Raw genomic sequence first — 7,726 nt, 5'->3', positions numbered from 1 at the left:
ACCTTACGTAGAAACTTACGTAGCATAGCGGTGTCGTTTTTCTTGCCATGTGAACACAATAATAGAAAAGCTGACAGGATCGCTTTTCTAAATACAAATTTTCGGCAGCTATTTAATTTCGGCTATATTCGGCACCGACCCAAAACGCCTAAATTAAAACGCCGATGAAAATTTTCACAGCATCTGTCGCACTACATGTATACCGTGCCCTCTACCCCACGCCGAAAATAAATCGCCGCCGAAATGTCAAAAATCGTGAAGTGCCGAAATTTTGCAGCGCCGATATTTTGTATATTTACAGTATCAGCCCGTACAACGAAGCATAGCGCGTACCTGTACAGTTTAGCGCATGCACTTGACTGGTGCCACGCAAGTTCGCACTCTCACCTCAGCAAATTTTGACAGGTCCTGTCACGTGACTGAAGTGCCTATTACTAACAGGGAGTAGTAAAATACTGTATTTTACTACTCCCTGGTTAGGGGCCGTCCGTTAATATCGAACTTTTTTCACCAAACGAATTATTTTAGTTTAGACCCAACCCCTCCCTCCCTCCCCCTCAGAACGTAAAAATTGTTGACATATACATGTACATGCATATACAACAAAAGTCGCAAGTGTGTCACTGCTCCTATGGCCATGTACATGTATCGAACTTTTCTGAAACGAAATTGGTCAACCCCCTCCCACCCCATAACGAAATTATTTCGTTTCGTGAAAAAAGTTCGATAATTGTGGACGACCCCTTACTAATAAAATAACTAAAGCAGAAGAGCGACTGTTTTCAACCACAACTGTCATCATGGCGCTCCAACATTTGATCTGGAACTGGGAGAAAAGAAGCCCCTTTTGTTGAACGATATTGGCGATGCGAACTGATGAGCTCCTCCGAAAAGTTGAGGAAGAGACTGAAACTTTTATTGCGGAGTCGCTCGCGAAGGAGATCTTGGACGAGCCGGATGAGCCTCAACCAAAGCGCGCAATGCTCAGCAACCTGCAGGATCCGCGCAATTTGCCGAGGTTTCCGATCAAGACGTGGGAAAAATCCGTAGGAACAGAACAGCCAGAATGCCCGATGCCCAGTCGACAATGTCAATGGCCGCGCGAGAAAAAAGCAATATGGACTACTACAAAAAACTGTACCAGAAAACAATCACAAAACACAATGCAGGTGTGTCTGTCATGTATCTCTTTATTTGGCTTGGGTGCACACGGGAAACACGTTCCAGTCACTCATACTCGGCCAGTACCGCTGTTCATCCAGCCCTTGCCGCTATGGGGCTGTTAAGTGATGACGTCACAGTTCCTTCGATACGCATAGCAACGATCCCACTGGGGACAAACAAAAGTAGCGTCGTCTCCACCGAACCAGTTGTCAGTGGCAACATATAGGAATCGTGTACATTTCTTCGTTTCTTCTTTGCTGTTTTCAGTGAGTGTTTTGTTTTCTCTTTGTCCTTGATCTCGACGGCGTTGTCGTGCTCATTACCTTACTGAGACGTCTCTTGTGACTGTAGCCAGTGTCACGGAGGATTTTATTGGCGTGACGAGGTAGATCGCCGAGATCGAGCGTGAAAACGCTCTGCATTAGTAGCTCCTGTAGAATGTCTTCTGGGATGGCGTATCCATGGTCAACAAAGCCAAGGTGCAAGACAGCATAAGAGATCGTGTAAACGATGTGAACTCCAAAAGGTAAGCTCCTGAACAAGTGGAAAGATATGTGTATTTACAAACTCTCTCTTCATCCATCGATTGCCGCTATGCATTGCATTTTGTCTTCACAGATAATCTGGACAAATAAATTATATTGTAACTGGAGAGTGCAGTCGTGCTTGGGGCCCATCCAGTGTGTATACCTGGGAGAATTTTCCTCAACTGAGACGGAGTGTAGATGGATGGATTACCGTATGAGAAATGCGAAGATGTGGAGTAAGTTGTGTCGAAGAAATGTGTAATAAAATAAAATTTACTTTACACTCAAACATACACTGTACATGTACATGTAACATCATGATAATGATTCCATCTTCATTATCTCCGCAACAGGTACGCCATACGCACCGAATACATGGTGTGTGTGCACGTGCGCGCTTGCGTGTGCGCGTACCATTGGACCATTGGAACATTGGACGCCCATCGCCAGAGGCGATGATAGCGATGCTACAGCAGAAGCCATAGCAGCTTGTGCTGGGATTGCACCATTCAACAGCTTGCAAGGCTGAAGAATTGACCACCACTTTTCAGCCTGGTCTACACCATACAGCTATGAAGTGGCTTTTCTGGCCAGTGAATCCCTACTTTTTGGTCTTTTTCATTTTTTTCACGCACACACATCACACCACATACTCCGGCATGCACTGGCTGTTGGTAACCACCCAGGAGAATGAAAGAAAAGTCAGGAGTCGGAGAAAGAGAAGAAAGACGTGTGTGACCATAATCATCGGGAATCGAACCCGCAACCTATCGATTGGAAATCGCTGCACATACCACTGCACCATATGGGACACATGCACACACTCTCATGCGTGGCCGAGTTGGCCGGATGAACAGACCACGCATTTGCACGAGGTGTCCGTCATGTCATTGGAGTGCTGTACTTTATGACTCAGGCGTAGGAGGGGTTTTGGAAGTGGTACGACCGAAGGTCGGTGCGGCGGAAGGCCGTGTTGGAGGGGGTCCGCCCCCCCCCCCCCCCCCCCGGGAAAATTTTGTAAAAGACACAAAATCCTGCGTTCTGGGAACTTCTGGCACACTTCTGGCGCAGTGTGCAGTCGAGTCGAGTACAGTACTCAGTACGACTGCAGATGCATAACAGATCTACAAGTACGAGTCTAGAAAAAGGTCTGATGCGCATATGCAAATATCGATGGATCCTGATTTTTTATTACGGTTTTGCACGTTCCAGACGGACCACACTTTTCGAAAAGTGGTGCGGCCATGGTCGTACCAGTCGTAGCGGGTGCTACGCCCCTGTGACTTTATTCCAAAATAGTATGTCGTGCCCCTGTCAAATGGAGTTTGTGTCTATGCTCAGCGGGTATCGGGCCATGACGCCACACTGCAGTCAGCGCTGGAATTAAAATAGCACTTCATGGATTATTTTAACTAATTTCCTTTGCGTTTACTTTGTTGAGCCCGTGGTTTCATTTCTGTGTTCTGTTATGATTGGCCTCTGGAAATAATCGGAGTGGATGTCATTTTTTGTCATAATGTGTGTGCCTTGTGCAACAGGTTCAAGGCTAGAAGCACTTCACATTCGGCGTGGGATCTCGGCGTCTGGGACCTGATAACGTCTTGGTTGGATGGGTGATCAAGGATGATACTACTCGGCACACCAATGTACATGTCAATGTAGTTTTTACTTTTTCAGAGCTGCACTATTTACGTCTTGATGCTTACTTCGGTGCTAGAGTCGTGTCCGTGTGTTGCTACAATGTCATTATCTGTATTGTATTCCGTCTGCTTATACATGTGTCTTTACGAAGTGTTTGCCGTGGCGGCGATGTGTCTTGTCGATCAATAGTGTTGTGAAACCTATCACTATTTCTTGCTTTGCTGGCTACTCGCTCGCTCCGCGCCATGCACGCTACTAGGTCTTGTAGTATATAGCTTGATGCTTTGCATCGATCGCTGGTTGTTGTTGTTCTTGTTGCTTCTCTGTTGTTTGAGCTTGGTCCTAGAGTGAAGCTTTGGTCTTCTTGTGTGGTGAGGGTGAGGAATGGGTATCTGGACTTCTGGTATATTTCCGTAAAGAACCTGGAATTGTAGAATCCTGAGAGTATGTCTGGCCCACTCCCCGGTCATGACATTAGCGTGTTTCCCCCGGATTATTTCTATCATCCTGCGTGTTCTTGGGCTGAGCGAGCACATGCACGAGTGTGCAGCTATAACCCTGTGTATCTTTGGTTACACTTTGTTCTGCAATGCATGTACCTTGTAACAGTCTGTGCTTGCACTGCTTTGTGTGGCCTGCGTATTTCAGGACTATTCAGTGCATCAGACCCAGGTTGGTTTGGTTGCCGGATGATCTCTTGTTGCGTCGCTCTGTGTTTTGTATTAATCAATTTTTGGGCTTGAGAATTGAGCTGGTGTGTGGTTCCCAATATGAAAACATCATGCTGGTGCTCTGTGTTTCGATTATCGACTGTCCGAGCAGTCACGATTCATTACCAGAACGGTCAATACTGTAGTCTCTTCACGTGTTTGTGTTTTCGCCGGGGGAATTAGCGGTGCCGTTGCACATAGAACGGCAGTGTTGCATCACTGGACGACCCTGCCTCTGCATCTGACTTCATTTCCCCAGGATCTGGTGCAGATACACCAGACAGTCACTTCCTGTAAACACGCAAACAGCAAAAGAAGAGATCCCGCAAATCAGGAAAAACCATTGCGGAAAATATCGAGTAGATCATACACCATTCAATAATCTGGAGTAATTACAGTGAGAAAAACACTTCAAACAGTGCTCTCTCTCTCTCCATCCTTCCAAAATACCCTGTAACAATTCCCTGGAATTATTTTATTTTATATTCTCAGGACATCATTCTGAACAACTTCTTCCATGGGTCTTCAATCACCACGGAGGGCGAGAATACAGCTAAGTCATGCAGTCTACGAGAGGTGCGGGCTGTCATGGATATAGAGGCTGATATTGTGCCAGCGTGAGGGCAGAGACAGAAAGAAGACACTGATTTCTTGAACAACTCACCTACATATAATCGAATCCACAGGGAGCGCTCGTACTTTGATCCATCAGGAGGCGAAGAATCTCCAAAGCACTCTCAAACACGGAGTTTTACAGTGGGCAGCCAATTTCACAGCCATTATGAAGGCCCTCGACGACTACAGGAGATTTGTAGAGGAAAGAACAAGGAGTAAAGAGCGACAACAATCGCTTGACGAAAAAGCAAAGAAAAACTGCTCTCTCTCCAGTCATTTAGATGCTGTTGCCCTTCACAACTGGTTCCATCCAGAGGACGCGACTTTTGACTTTTGTTTGTCCCCAGTGCTCTCCGTTGCTATGCGTATCGAAGAGGCCGTGACGTCACACTTAACAGCCCCATCGCGGCTGGTATGCCCCCACATGAGCGCGACCCAAAACAGCGCCGTTGACTTCAGCGCCCCCCAAAAGCCCCATCCCCATAACTGGACATCCCCAAAACAGACCACCCCGTCAGCGCGCACGCTCAATACAGGTCAACTCATTTACACTCAAACTCAAAAGATGGACACTCGACTTGTCAAAGACTTAAGCCCCTGGACTACTATTTTCTGGTGTCAACTGGGAAGTTCATTTTCATTAATCATATTCTTCGCCCTTTGCCTGTATTTGCATCGTTATTCCCAGCCCCGCAATCTACCCGGAGCACGCGTAGTCGCGACACACATGGTATCCCTTATTTAAAATGCAGAACAACACTCGGTCAAAAATCCTTTGTGCTTCGTGCTGCTCTGTTTTTTAATGCTCTACCTAATAACTTGAAATCCTCTTTGTTTACCTCTCAGTTCGATCGTGGTTTTAAGCGCTTATGGGATGATCCAGTTTGGTTTGAACGATATCGTGCAGTTTTGTTTGACAACGTTGGCAACGTTTAGTCTCTCACCAGCTACATGACATTGTATATATTGCCCAGGTTCATTCAGCATACGTTTTTCTTCTTTTCTCTTTATGTTCACCACTCATCCCCCCTTTTTTTTCTAAACATTTACACTGATGTATTTATACATTGTTTATTTATTTTTTATTTTTTTGTTTATTTATATTTTGCTCCCAGCCTCCCATCGGCCTCTTCATATTTGTGCAGCTGCACTGTTGAGCTTCCGATGTAAAACAAATAATAATAATAATAATAATAATAATGTAGAAGAGAAAAGGACATATGGATACGAGTTAAGAGTAACTCTCCATCACTGTAACATGATACTATATACAGTCAGAAAGTGCAATAACTAGGCACAAAACTGACAGAGTACTGAAACATTCGACGTCCTGACACCTAGCTTCAACACATCTCCGTAGCGCTAACCGACAGCCTTCCAACTTGGAAGGTTCAAGGTTATGGAAAGACCAAAGAGGGGAAGGCAAGCGCAACGAAAACGAGCAAAAGCTACAGTCCCAACGGAACAAAGAATGTCGATTGTTACTGGACGATGACGAGACCAGTACGATATTTGACAAAGCGGTCTAACTACAATTCGAAGCAGCAAAGCAGCACACCACCCAACTTGGGTGGGTCATAAATATCAAAGATAAGTAAAGAAAGGGAAGCTTTGCGAAAACGAATTGTACAAGCCGAAAGCCAAACTCCTACAGTACTCCTCATGCATGACATTGTGATGGACTAGTTGACTACAAAACAAGTGGTTTCACACGACGTACGTTTCGCCGTATGGTTCGTGACGGCTCATCAGGTGTGCAATTTGAAACTCGGATGTTGAGCCATAAATAAATGTAGAAGAGAAAAGGACATATGGATACGAGTTAAGAGTAACTCTCCATCACTGTAACATGATACTATATACAGTCAGAAAGTGCAATAACTAGGCACAAAACTGACAGAGTACTGAAACATTCGACGTCCTGACACCTAGCTTCAACACATCTCCGTAGCGCTAACCGACAGCCTTCCAACTTGGAAGGTTCCAAGTTGGAAGGCTGTCGGTTAGCGCTACGGAGATGTGTTGAAGCTAGGTGTCAGGACGTCGAATGTTTCAGTACTCTGTCAGTTTTGTGCCTAGTTATGTACAGGTTCCTGCACGAGTAAGAGGGCAGTACCGCGGAATCCAGCCCGCGCCGCGATTAGGCCTCCGCGGAATATGCCGGCATAATTTCGGGAATTATCGGTGTGATTTTTAAAACGGGAATTATTGGCAATTTTTGTGGAATAATCGGTAAAATTTGAGCAATGCCCCCCTTTTTTCAATTTTTTCCATTTTAACACCCTGATTTGTACCAAAAAGCTTGTGATCCTGAATGAGTTGATCGCCCGGTATTTCAAAAGAGAAAGAAAAAAAAGCTTCCAGCCGAGTTTCACGCGAACCGTGATTTTTTTGCCCGTACAAGTGGCAAAAAACCGTAAGCGGTACGGTATCTGCAAAAAAGGGAAGAAAAAAAACATTATTGTGAGAATTATTGGTGGAATTACGGGAATTATCGGACGTAATTTTGAGCAATGCTCAAAGGAATTATCGGTAAAAATACGAGCATATTCCGCGGAGGCCTAGCCGCGAGATTTACACCCAAAACAGCGCAACCATAAACGGCGCGTGTTCATATTAGCACCCCCAGTACAGCGCGACCTAATGTGACACCGGGTCACCACAGCTCGTCTCGTCTCTTGCACGCCCCATTTTGGCGCGACCAATTACGTTAACGTCCGAATATAAGCCAGCTCATTACTGACATGACCCATAATGTGCAGGCTCATGTTAGCAAGACTAAGCCAAGAGTACATAACCAGTGTTATGTACTCTTGATGTTAGTATTACCATGGTGGATACCAGGAGCAAACCCGTTCCTAAAAAAGATATTTTTTTTTATATGCAAAAAAAGAGAAGAAACACATGATCATCAGTGAGTTTCTGCAAGTTAGTTCGTGCCTGCCTTATACATAGACACGTCGTCTGCAAATTGCCGAACCTTGCTCGTGATGGTACATGATGGCAGAGCTCGGACAGATAGGTTAAAGAGGGCAGGACCCAATGTTGACCCTTGAGGTACACCTCTTG

General features: G+C 45.4%; 2 long non-coding RNA genes across 2 annotated transcripts; one reads left to right on the top strand and one right to left on the bottom strand.

Annotated features, from left to right (window-relative positions):
* The first annotated feature begins 1,285 nt into the window (after positions 1-1,285).
* Positions 1,286-3,684, top strand: LOC135830590 (uncharacterized). The gene is made up of 2 exons (XR_010556069.1): positions 1,286-1,927; positions 3,230-3,684. It is a non-coding gene; the product is annotated as an uncharacterized LOC135830590 (long non-coding RNA).
* Positions 3,685-4,188: 504 nt separating this feature from the next.
* Positions 4,189-4,968, bottom strand: LOC135830591 (uncharacterized). Its single transcript, XR_010556070.1, has 2 exons — positions 4,707-4,968; positions 4,189-4,333 (listed from the first exon to the last, which is right to left on the bottom strand). It is a non-coding gene; the product is annotated as an uncharacterized LOC135830591 (long non-coding RNA).
* Between the last annotated feature and the right edge of the window lie 2,758 nt (positions 4,969-7,726).

This window comes from Sycon ciliatum, unplaced genomic scaffold, assembly GCF_964019385.1.
Source record: "Sycon ciliatum unplaced genomic scaffold, ocSycCili1.1 SCAFFOLD_2552, whole genome shotgun sequence".
Lineage (NCBI taxonomy): Eukaryota > Metazoa > Porifera > Calcarea > Leucosolenida > Sycettidae > Sycon > Sycon ciliatum.
The sequence above is the reverse complement of the archived record's forward strand: the minus strand, read 5'-3'. Positions and strand labels throughout refer to the sequence as shown.